The following is a 13545-nucleotide window of genomic DNA, read 5'->3' as shown; positions in this document are numbered from 1 at the left end:
GATTCTTTGTGGAAGGAGGGATTGATGATTAAAATTTTTGACATGGGAGTTAGGGGACGAATGTTTAATTGGTTAAAGGACTTTTTAATGAAAAGAACAATTCAAGTAAAGGTTGGTAGTGTTAGTTCAAAGACTGTGGACATAGAGAATGGAACCCCACAGGGAAGTGTAATAAGTCCAGTTTTATTTAATATAATGATTAATGATATCTTTGGTGGAATAGAGAGAGGATTCGGGTTATCTTTATTTGCAGATGATGGGGCCGTTTGGAAAAGAGGGCGCAATGTAGAGTTTGTTTTAAAACAGGTTCAAAGAGTGTTAGTTTCTGTAGAGGAATGGGGAAATACATGGGGTTTCAAAATCTCTGCTTCTAAGACTAAATATATGGTATTTGGTTTTAAAAGAAAGTTACCTAAAATAGGGCTATATATGTATGGGTCTCCATTGGAGAAGGTAAAGGTTTTTAAATTTTTGGGTATTTGGTTTGAAGAGCGTATGACTTGGGCCGTGCATGTAGGTAAAATTGTGTTGAAGTGTGAAAAAGTTTTGAATGTGATGAGAAGTCTGGCTGGGTGTGGGTGGGGGGCTAATAGGGAGACAATGATGCTAATTTTTCAGGCTATGATCAGATCTGCTCTTGATTATGGGTGCTTTGTATATGGATCTGCTTCCAAAACTGTTCTGGCTAGGTTGGATGTGGTGCAGGCAAGAGCTTTGAGGCTTTGCTGTGGGGCCTTCAGAACTACCCCAGTACCTGCCCTGCTCATTGAAATGGGAGAAATGCCCTTATGGTTAAGGCGCATTAAGCTAGGGTTACAGTACTGGGTAAAACTTAGTGGGTGTAAACGTACCTTCCCCGCAAGGTGTCTGTTGCAAGAGGTTGCTGGAGATAATAGATACAATAATTTTTTTGTCATAATAAATAAGTGGGCAGGGAAGATGAGCATGGATCAGGGAAGTATCGTAGAACACACAAGTTGGTTACCTATGCCCTATTGGGTGATGCCTGAAGTGTGTGTTGAGCTTGGTTTTCTTCAGGAAAAGGATAAATGTGAGGTGGCACCAAAAATAGAGGAATATCTTAATTCAATCAGTGAGAGCACTTTGATTATTTTTACAGATGGATCTAGAGATCTAGCTAGTGGGAAAGCTGGATTTGGGGTATATGTGGAACAGTTAGGGTTGGAATTTGGTCGACGTATTTCTAATGGAAGTTCTGTTCTTACTGTTGAATTAATGGCAATTTTATGGGCTCTATGGTGGATTGAGGAAGTAAAACCTAGAGAAGTCATTATTTGTTCTGATTCTGCAGCTGCTCTAGAAAATTTAAAAGTAGGAAAATCTAAAGCTCGTCCTGACATTGTATATGACATCTTGAATGTGTTTTTTAGAATTAGGTTTGAGTGTAATATCAGTTTTTGCTGGGTTCCCGGGCATGCTGGGGTGAGGGGGAATGAGCGGGTGGATGAAATAGCAAAGGAGAGCTTAGGAAGAGAAGTAGATGTCCATGTATTATTAGGGAGAGTGGAACTGAGGGAACAAATTAAAGAGGGTTTAATAAATGAATGGCAGAGAGGGTGGGAAAAGGAAATTAGGGGTAGACACTACTTTTCCATACAACCTAATGTTAGGAAAAGAGGTTCATTTAACATTTTGTCACGTAGGGACTCAGTTAAAATGTGTAGATTGAGGTTGGGGCACTGTGGGTTAAATTATTCTTTGTGCATTGTAGGAAAGCATGTTTCTGGCTTGTGTGAATGTGGGAGTCTGGAGACAGTAGGTCATGTTTTCCTAGAATGCAGAAAGTATAGGGCAGAAAGAAATATATTCTTTATTAAACTGACAGGACTTGGAGTTAAGGCCTTTTCTCTTTTCTCTTTGTTTGGTCACAGTGTTAAGCATAAACTGATCTCCAAGGCAGTTATTCAGTTCTTACATGATACAGGACTGTATGTAAGAATTTAAGCCTAATTTTGACCTGTGGAGGGCAGTAATACGCTCAGCAGCGTCTACACTGCCGGAATCCTATAAGAAGAAGAAGAAGAAGAACATGAGTGATCCAGAACCCTGCAGGATGAAACACACTGAAGATCCTGAAGAACAAAGAGGTTGGTGTTTATTCTTCATTCATTCATGATGCTGAAGAACATTCATGCTAGAAACATTCAAGCACTTCATCACTTTTAGATAAACAGTTAAACTATAAAAAAATGGGTACAAAAGTTTTTTTTTTTTTATTCAAATGGTCAGTAAATATTACCAGAATTTGACCCGAATTTTGTGCGTATTTTTTACAAACATGTGTAACAAATAATAATTCCAAAATGTACAAATTTACAATCTACTCCACTTTACTGCAAACATTTGTGTTCTTTCTCGCAGTGAAATTCACTTGTCTTGTGTTTCTTGCGTCACACTTTCACATTTGTGTGAAGTCAATAGGAGTGTCTTGAATGGCCCTTAATAATTAAAACATTTTAGTAGTTTTTAACATAACTATATATCAGTGTAAAAGTTAAAGGGGGGGTGAATTGCTGTTTCATGCATACTGAGTTTTTTACACTGTTAAAGAGTTGGATTCCCATGCTAAACATGGACAAAGTTTCAAAAGTTAAGTTGTACGTTTGAAGGAGTATTTTGTTCTATGGCTGGGCAATAAATCGATTTTATCGATTAATTCGAATGTGCAGTTTACGTCGATTTTTTTTGAATGAAAATCGGTTTTCTCTTTAACATTCGCCGACGCTCCCCTCTGGGCTCCCGTAGCTCCGAACGGGCTCAGCTCTTCCCCCGCGCGTTTGGCATAGAGATACACAAACAACACGGCAAGACCGCGGCAGCACAAACACACCCGCCAAAAAACAATCTACAGTCTTACAAACTGAATCCGCAGTGCTGCCAACTCTGACGAATTCACCGTGAGACTCACGCAATCGTCACTTTTTACACGCTCTCACGCTACACATCCATTTTCTCACGCAGAGAAAAATCGCGAAGCAAAGAGGACACTGACACCGACAGACAAGACAGAGAAGGTTACTATTGCTATGAAACAAATTCTCAGCTCTCAGATTCTGTCGATTTAATTACGAAATTCAAACAAACACCGTTTTGGCGCTTGACAGATCGCTGACAGAGTTCAAGCGGCACGTGAACCGATCATCTGTTAGCCTACTCTTTACTACTAGTTAATAGTAGGCTAAATAAACACAAATGATCAATAGGTAATTTGAAAGATACGGTTCAACTTACCGAAATGAAATAAAATCGATCGATCTGTGTTTTTCAACTGCGGAAAGAGGTCTAACAGCTAGAGGACACGTAAAGTTACTTTTACCTCTGGAAAGCCCATTAATGACCATACACTGTCAGAAATAGGGGTACAGCAGGAGTCCATTTCTGTCCCCCAAGGTACATATATGTACCTTTTTGAGGGTCAAAAAGGTACATATATGTCCCCAAGCATTAAAAGGTACAAATATATACCGTTTATTTTAAAGGTTACGGTACAATATCAAAAGACAGCCTCTGCTAAGTAATTTTTTTTTTTTTTTTTTTTTTAGGTTTTAATGATACCTTAATCATTTAAGGTATATTTTAACTTATCACTATATCCGAGTAGCCTTGAAATAAAGGAAATAAAAATTTTGTAAGTCAATTTACTGATATTAAATACTGATAAATATTAAACACAGCAAAAACTCCAGTGTTAAATGAACTCTCTGGGAGTTTATTTGGCTCCAGCCTCAAGAGTGTTAAAGTGTTAAAATATGAATGTTAAATTAACAATCAAGATTGTTAAAGTTAATGATCTTATTAAGTGATTAATTGAGTGATGATTGACCATTATTGAAGACACCTGATGTTAACAAGCAGAATCACTGAAGGAGAAAATATCTTTTTTTAAGACACCGTTATAGTGATCAGTGTTTGCTTGAGTTGGGCTCTTGACCCTTAAACTGTTAACATTAGATTTTGCTTGGTTGTTGTATCTGAGTTATAACTCTCAGATGAACAAAGAGAAAAGTTGATCAGGTGGTGTTGGTTATGTTTTGACATAATCATAAATTGCCTGAATCACTGAACTCATTTAAAGTCTAATCTCTGACTTAAATGTATATTGTTGATCACAGCATCACTGTGATACTATAGCATAAGATCCAGAAGTTTTGAAATAATCTAAAAGATTTCTTAAAAGGTGTTCTGATAAAACAAATCTTTCTTTTAGGCACACACAGACATCAATAATCAGTGTATGAATCTCAACAATGGTGACAAAAAGAATATTCAATTAGGGAAAGGAAATTACATAGACAATTCAAATCATAATTTATTCATACCGCAATGCATGATGGGAGCTGTGAATGAGTTTTGATTGGTGGCAGCCACTGCAACATGCTTTATTATTGTCACCATTGTTGAGATTCACAGGCTGATTATTGATGTCAGTGTGTCTACATAAAGGACTTTTCAAAGTCTTTTGATCAGAACAACTTTTACGAATATTTAGATTATATTGAAAATGCTGAAAATCTTTTGCTGTAGAATCACAGTGATTCCGTAATAAGCAATAAACATTTAAGTCAGAGATTAGACTTTAAATGAGTTCAGTGATTCAGGTCAAATTATGATTGTCAAAACATAACCAGCACCACCTGGTCAACTTTTCTCTTTGTTCATCTGGCAGTTATAACTCAGATACAACAGCCAAACAAAATCTAAAGTTAATGCTTTAAGGGCCAAGAGCCCAACTCAAGCAAACAATTGTCTCCATAACGGTGTCTTAAAAAAATATTTTCTCCTTCAGTGATTCTGCTTGTTAACATCAGGTGTCTTCAATAATGGTCAATCATCACTCAATGAATCACTTAATTATATCATTAACTTTAACACTCTTGAGTCTGGAGTCATATAAACTCCCAGGAGAGTTCAATTAACACTGGAGTGTTTGCTGTTGGACCTCAAGGTATGTATCTCCTTGATCATATGTAACTTTTTGAGGATCAAAAAGCATTAAAAGTTACATATATGTACCGTTTCCTTTAAAGGTTAAGGTACAATATTGTACCCTTGAGGGTACAGCCCCAGTGACAAGCCATTGTACCCCTAAAGGTACAATTATGTACTTTATTTTCTGAGAGTGTATGTAGAGCCAGCCCTGATTGGCTGCTTGAATCTCAATTTAAAAGAACGTCCAGTTCGCGGCCTTTCTTTCTTCTGGCCATCGGTGGAGAAGAAGTCATAGCACGGTTACTCATGGTTCTTACAGGGCTTTCAACCGAGTAGGTCCTTCAGAAAATATCAGAAGCAGGCATAGAAGTAACCGGCATTGAGATGAAAGGACATGAAATGGACTTTCAGGTAAATGACACTTACTCAGATGATAATAATTTATTTGTCACAGCTAGACATTAAGTTTAAAATGAAATGTTGGAAAATGTGAAAATGAAAAGTATTTAATACATTTTTATTTTACTTCTGTGTGTGTGTAATATATATCTCATTATAGTCAACGATTGTACCCTGTCAAAGCCAATTTTGTACCATTTTTGAAGGGTCCATTTTTGTACTGTAAATAAAGGTACAAAATTGTCACCACAGGTACAAGACTGGTCTCTTAAGGTACAAATCACAAGGGTACAAATATGTACCCTATGCCAAGGGTACAATATTGTACCCTTGAGGGTACAGCCCCAGTGACAAGCCATTGTACCCCTAAAGGTACAATTATGTACTTTATTTTCTGAGAGTGTAGGATCTTGGCAGTGATGGGGGCAGAGGTCAGGTAGACCTCCTGTGATAACAGCTGCACTGGTCGATGGTTGCACACTGCTGCTATCCATTCCTTCAGACATGTAGCCTGAGAAACATCAGGCTCAAATGAACATGAATCAGAGTGGTAAAAACAAGAGACTCACAAACAATAAATGTAGGCTATTGTTTTATATTTATATTAATTTATATTATATATAAATATAGCTCTGCCATAGCATTTCACAGATCTTTGTTATTATGTATTTTGTTCAAGAGATTATATCTGCTGCTGTACTTTTTTAATGTACTCTGTTTTATTTTGCAACTTACACAACAAGATACTATATTAAAGTTTTCTTGATTTCAAAGTCTGTGTATGGCTTAACATTCAGATTTATTTTCACACTTTTAATATAGCATTTTAAATAGTGAATAAAACAGCTTTATAATAAACTATTAGTGTAATGCTAATACTGTACATATTTAATGAGCTGAAATGCTTTTTAAATGTTCTTGAGGAACATTAAAATTAAGCTTCAAATATATTAGAACTGTAGTTTAAGACATATGTGTCACGGATGGGGAATCACAGGGAACAGGAAACATTAGACAATGAACCGACACAGACTGTAAACAAGAGGGGACTTATAAAGGGAACAAATCAAGAGGGAACAGGTGGAAGAACTCAAACAATAATCAGATAACAAGGGGGAGGGATCAGACAATAACATGAGCACATGGCCCAAAATAACAAAACACCCATGTGTAGCACAAGACAGGACAGGCATGTGACAATATGAAAGTATATTTTTAATGAACTGTAAAGAAATACACTTAAATGTATTAGATGTACTTGAAGTGGTTCCATTTTAGCACAGTTTAACTAAATATAGTGCAAATAGCTTAAAATTGATCTTAAGCATGTCTTGAAATACACTTAATATACTTGAAGTTGTTTTAAAATAATACATTTAATACATACAAATCTTTGCAGATTTAATACACACTTAGTATAGTACAATTTAAAGGGGTATAATGGCCTTTTAAAAAGTCTTTGTTGTCCCCAGAGTGTGTATGTCAAGTTTTAACTCAAAATACCCCAAAAATAATAGATTTTGTTTATGCACAAACAGCAACATTACACACTAACTGGGGCGGCAGTGGTTCAGTGGTTCATGTAGGTTGTCTACAAACCAGAAGGTTAGTGGTTCAATCGCCAAGTGTCGAGGTATCCATGAGCAAGACACCTAACCCCAGCTGCTCCCGACGAGCTGGATGGTGCCTTGCATGGCTGACACCGCCGTCGGTGTATGAATGGGTAAATGTGAGGCTATATGTAAAGCGCTTTGGTGGCCATAGGTCTGTGAAAGCGCTATATAAATGCAGTCCATTTACCATTTAACTAAAGTTAAAATAGTGAAATCATAATCAACCACACCTTTAAATATATTTCTTTTTCACCTGGGTATATTTCTTGTATGTTTCGAAGACACTCATAATGAATTTGTAATGTACTTGTTGTAACACATATAAAGTACACTTTAATATCACTAATCAAGCATGTAATTAGTCCCTACATAGGCATATACCTAAGTTGTTCCAATTTAGTAAACAAAAGTACACTGAATAAACTTAAAGTAATGCTTTACTACAATTTAATTACTACTAAAATATACTTAGTACAAAAAAGCACACTTCAAGTTAACTAATCATTAAGTTGCAAGTATACTTAGCATATTTTTTTTTCACCAGGGCAACCTGTAAGTAGGACTAATTCTATTGATGTATATATTTTCTACCAGTGTTCCAAATACTTAGTTTTGAGTTTTATATTGTGTAGGCCTCCTGCTAACTGGCTAACTCACGTTATTATTCTTACTGAAATATTTCTGCTAATCAGCTGTGGGCCACTATTACTTAAAACTGTGTCCTTTAATGGGTCAATGACGTGACGGGTCATTTTTTTTGTCCAAAGGCCTTAATAATAATAAAAAAACAAATATATAACATCCAAAGTATGTAAGGTAGTACAACTTGATCTCTTTTACTGAATCCAAAAGGTTTTAATGATATTTTACTACATATAAAGGTATTTAAAATTTTTTGAAGTGTCAAAAAGGTCATTCGGTAAAACCGATATCCCAGCTAACAAAAAAAGGTCCCCAGAACGTCCCCTAAATGGCCTGTGCGAACGTCCCCATGTGGAGTCCGCTTGATGTCCCGCGGACGTTTGCGAAGACGTCCTCCGTACGTTCAAGAGGACATTCACAGGACCACCAGCGGCCATTCGGAACGTTTAGGGGACTTTCGCGTTTAGTCCCCTGAATATCATTATGTTTTATTTTACTTCTGGCTAACCAAAGAAAACACACACGTTGTAAGGAACAAAGTAAACGTATTTTATTTGAACAAAGGTGTTGTGCTCTTTCAGTGTGTGTGTGTGTCTTCAAACGCGCTGGCAGCTGTGTGTGTGTGTTTGTCCGTCAGCTGTGGGGTTAGTCCAGCAATTCTTCCCCTTGGCATCTACCTAAAACAACAAAATAAACACATTCAGTAGTATTATGATTGTATATGTTTATATAATATATCCATATATGTTAAATATAACGTCGTCTCATCTCATCATAACGTTAGCTTCGTAGTGTTAGCATACGGTTAGCAGCGGTACACGGCAGACAACTTAAGCAAACGTTTTAAAAGGTAACATTTTCATATAATTTAAAGATGGACAGTGGTTACGGTAACTAATGTATACTAATTTAAAAATTAAAACTACCTTTTAGACAGACGAAAGAGAAAACACAAGGCTGCGTCTGAGGAGGACCGTTATAACTGTCACTACAGCTGAGCGTTGCCATGGATACATGCTGCGTACCATAAGGAATGACGTCACTCGCTTAGGTGCACTTGATCGTCACCTGCTTGTTTCTCCCCGTGTAGCTATATTACACTTTTTTTTGTTATTTGAGCTGCATGTGCTATCAGTCAGAATAATTGTGCAATAATTAGAATATTTTTCCTAAAATAACTTATTTTGAATAAAACCAGTCACCTTCGCCTGACCAACAGTTTGATAATTTAGGATAGGATAGGACAGTTAGGATAATTTTATTTGTCTTACCTGTGTTATTCTCCACTTTCTTCCCAGCAATGTGCTTTTCCATTTCTTCACGTTTTCCTTGGCTGCCGTTTTCCTCAAGTCGATGCATTCTTTTAGAGCTCCTGCATTCAACCTTATTTTCTTCATGCATGAATAGCCTATAAATTGTAGCATATATGTGACCCTGGATCACAAAACCAGTCTTATGTTGCACGGGTATATGGCAATAGCCAACAAAACATTGTATGGGTCAAAATTATAGATTTTTCTTCTATACCAAAAATCATTAGGATATTAAGTAAAGATCATGTTCCATGAAGATATTTTGTACATTTCCCACGAATCCCACCTTAACCCTCTGATGGTCTTCGTTTAGGAGTCATGTTCGTGGCCAGATGTATAAATCTCAATAAATAAAAAAAAACATTACCCATAAGACCCATTTTGTGGTCCAGGGTCACATATTAAAATATGATATTTGAATCAATTATCATATTTTGATGTTTAAATTATAACGCTGAAAACAGTCTCGTGATTTGATTACATCTTTAACTAGTTATAGAAGTTACTAAGTTTATTATCTTAACATAACATTAAAACACTAACATTTTTAACAAACTTAATTTTACAATTAATTCAAATATTTTTAGTTTATTTGCATTTATATTTTTGTTTAATTATTCTTTTGTCTGAGTTGCAAGCTGTCAGGTCTGATGATAAAAGAAAACGCATGTGCGACTGGATTTTGCAAGTGTTGTCATGGAAATGGCAGGTGAGGGACGAAATAGGGACGTTCGCACACTGGCCCGGACAAATGTCCTCAGAACGTCCGTCACCGAACGTTACAAAGCGGACCAAATGCGGACGTCATCGGAATGTCCGTCAACGAACGTTACAAAGCGGACCAAATGCGGACTAGGGTTGCAAAGGGGCGGAAAATTTCCGGTAAATTTCCGGAAAGTTTCTGGTAAATTTCCATGGGAAGTTAAGCTGGGGAATTTTGGAAATATTCATTACCACGGCAACCGTTTGCGCGTCCACTCTGAAAGTAACTGTACACATAAGAGACGGATAGATACATTATTTAAGGTTATTTCTATTCGTTAGAATATTGATATATGAACTTGTTGTCAAGTAAGCCCCATTGCGAGCAAGAGCAAAGGCTCTCTAAACTTTCAGTGTGCTGCACTGCTCTAGTTGACTTCTGCGCCTTCCCCCCGAAAATATCTCGTTAATTTTGAAAACATAGGCTAATTCCTTTTGTGGATCCTCTTGGTCTTTCTTCATGTTTCTTTGACAAATATCAGTGTCTCAGTCTCACGCACGCTGCACGCGAGTTAACCACGCCTACTTATTTACATGTTGCGGTATACACGAAAAAAAAAAATCTGTTACGGTTGACATTTTCTTCCGCGGTTACGATATATACCGTCATACACTGAAAAAATGATTGTTGAATTGAATCAATTTTTTTATGGTAAGTGGTTGCACACAATTGATTTTAGCTACATTTAAACAAATGTATTAAGTTGAACTTATTAAATTTTAGTTCAACTTAATGCATTTGTTTAAATGTAGCTTAAATCAATTGTGTGCAACCACTTACCATTAAAAAAAAATAGTAAATTCAACGAATCATTTTTTTCAGTGTACCGCCCAGCCCTACTTATGTGGTAAATAGTTATTCTAGCTTATTTAGCATCTAACTTATCAGCTTGCTATCTACTAGATGAATACATTTGTATGTGATATTTGCAATTTAAACATTTAATAAATATATTTCCCCATAATATCATCAAAACTTACTTCACTTTGTTTAGTCCATAGGCTCAAATGTGTGCCTTCAATAGTCTTGTGCTTTGGGCTTCTGTACATGTGATGGAGGCATGCACAGTGCCAGTAGGGGGTGTGGTCTCAATAGCCATGCAGTAAGCAGTGTGCTATGTGATTGAGGAATGGCATGGATATTCAAGTGTATTTGAATGGCATCTGTTTGTTTTAGTCAAGATTATGCTAAAATATACTTTCCTCAACTATATTGAAGTTCCCTTTGAAGAGCCAACCTTCATTTTGAAAATTCCCACTTTATTCCCGTTTATTCCCATAAATTCCTGTTAATTCCCTTAAATTCCCATTAATTCCCATGGAAAGTTTCCATCTTTGAAAATTCCCAGAATTTTGCAACCCTAATGCGGACGTCATCGGAATGTCCGTCAGCGAACGTTACAAAGCGGACCAAATGCTCGGGAACATTACAAAGCGGACCAAATGCGGACCTTCGAAAAGTCCGGGGGACGTCCCCTGTTAGCTGGGATAGTAAATATTTAAATGTAATAATATTGCTTTTAATAACTAAAGGAACTACAATAATACAAATATAAAGCAGATAAGGCTCTTTTTTTTTTACATTTCCCCTTTTCTCCTTTCCCTGTGCAATGTTTTACTTGAATATGTTGGAGTGTTTAGAGTAGTCCAATAAATGATTACATTTATGAGATCAGTGATAATTTGTTTTAATATTTCTTCTGTGGTACACACTATATACTATCTCAACATCAATGTCAAATCAGTTTTTAACTTTAAAATCAGTGGTTAAACCGAATGACTTTTTTGGTGACATTTTTTCCATCTTGTAAAAAATTACAAAAAACAGTGTTAATTGATTGTACAAACCACAAAATCATAAACTAAAAAATGGTTTCAAATATAGTTATATCTCCATTCTATTGTTTTACACTTTTAAAAACCTTATTCGACAATGACCCTAATATTGATGAGCCTCAGACTATCAACAACACTCATTCAACAAGCCATTCAGGATCATCAGCAGATCATCTCACTTTATTATGAGTGTTTGCTGTTAGAAACACATTATTTGAGTCAGGATACATGATAAAAGCCTGTTGAACTGTTAAATTGAATAAAACATAAATAACACAAAAACAATCACTAATGTCACTCATCTTCATCAATCACTACAGATAAATAATTACAGCAGCATAATGTCCAAATTAATCTAAATATAGCTAGTTTGATCTTATGATAACTACATTAATCACTATGAAGTAGTTAATTCATTAAAATAATAACACGCATAATTTATTACATGTAGGCCTACAGAAATTTAAAATGATCATAAAACTTTCCAAATAGTTATGGGAACGGGATTAGTATTAATTTAATGTCTCGCGTGGCTCATTATAGGCTCAATGTAAAGCATTTAGCAGTCTCTGTTCCAGTATGACACTTGATTTTGATTGATTTGATTTTCACCTGATTTATTTGAGATTGATTCCCATATCAATTCCCCTCACTGATCTCAAAATGACTTTGACATCTGACTTGACGAGACAATCACACAAACAAACACAAAATCGCTCAGGTCTGAATGAACTCAACATATTCTCCTCATGCTCGCTGCTGCTGCACTAAATGTTTATTTCAGTAGGAAGACGCCAGAAAAGACACACAAGTATAGCTGTGATCGATGAAAACAATACAGAAATGAGTCTGTCGCTTAATCAAACTGTATAAAGTGTGCTTGATGGAGTGTAAATGTGAGAAATACCGTGAACTGCTCTGCTCTCCTCTCCTCAGAAGAATCGACGCTGAAACCCAATGACGGAAGAGACGGCGCGCGTGGTGACGTCATCGGCAGCGGCCGCCAACGGTGGATCAAAGACGCGCCAAATATTTCTTCCTCAGTAAATACGTTTCTCAATTTCTAATTGTAATGACTTTAATTTGTGTACACTAAAGAATGTATAAAATATTTAGTCTATTTCTCCTTTTATTTTTATCTTTGTTTTAGGTAGTTACGCATTGCTAACTTATTCCTTTATTCTGTATTTTCAGATGACATTGTACATTGTTGTTAAATTTTTGTACATATTTTTTTTATAATTTTGTTACAAAATTGTATACCATGAATGTCATCTCTGTACTGTTTGCAAGCTTAATAACATACAGTAAATAAAAAGCATGCTAAATACCCGGGCATAAAACAAGGCCATGCGGCAGCTCCATTCTTATTTCTTCGAGACTGTCCTCGCTACTATAGCAAGCCGTTTAGCATTAAATAACCCTGGCTCTACTGGTCGTAGTTTAGTTTTAACTAGTCAAAATTCAAATTCCAGATATCTTAATTCCAGTTTTTGACTAGTCATAATATACATTTGAGATCAATACTATTTTGACTAGTCATATTCTTCCATTGGAAAATATTTCCGGATATCTTCAAATGAGTTTTGAGTTTTTAAAGATATCAAGAATTGATTTTGTACTAGGCATAATCCTAACTAGAGATATCTCGAATTACAATAGTGATAATTACATTAGAGATATCTCTAACTGAATTATTACTAGTAAAAAATTATAACTCAAGATATCTCTAACTGGTTTTTAACTAGTTTTTTTTAACTAGAAAGTTTCCGGTAAATTTCCATGGGAAGTTAAGCTGGGGAATTTTGGAAATATTCATTACCACGGCAACCGCTTGCGCGTCCACTCTGAAAGTAACTGTACACTAGGGCTGGGTATCGTTCAAAAAATTTCGATACCAATACCGATACCGATACCTTGATTTCGATACCGGTTCCTGAACGATACTTTTTTCGATACCAATTTTATGAAATCCATTTTAACAAGATTACATAACACATTAACTCAGAAAAACTTTGGTTTTATTTTTT

The 13545-nt window shown here is 35.9% G+C and overlaps 1 long non-coding RNA gene across 1 annotated transcript; it reads right to left on the bottom strand.

Annotated features, from left to right (window-relative positions):
* Window positions 1-8143: 8143 nt before the first annotated feature.
* LOC311291546 lies at window positions 8144-12545 on the bottom strand. The gene is made up of 3 exons (XR_014627576.1): window positions 12423-12545; window positions 8876-9012; window positions 8144-8281 (listed from the first exon to the last, which is right to left on the bottom strand). It is a non-coding gene; the product is annotated as an uncharacterized lncRNA (long non-coding RNA).
* Between the last annotated feature and the right edge of the window lie 1000 nt (window positions 12546-13545).

The sequence above is a fragment of the Rutilus rutilus genome, assembly GCF_951802725.1.
Source record: "Rutilus rutilus genome assembly, chromosome: 1".
In the NCBI taxonomy this organism is placed as follows: Eukaryota; Metazoa; Chordata; class Actinopteri; order Cypriniformes; family Leuciscidae; genus Rutilus; species Rutilus rutilus.
This window is presented reverse-complemented; position numbering and strand designations above follow the sequence as displayed.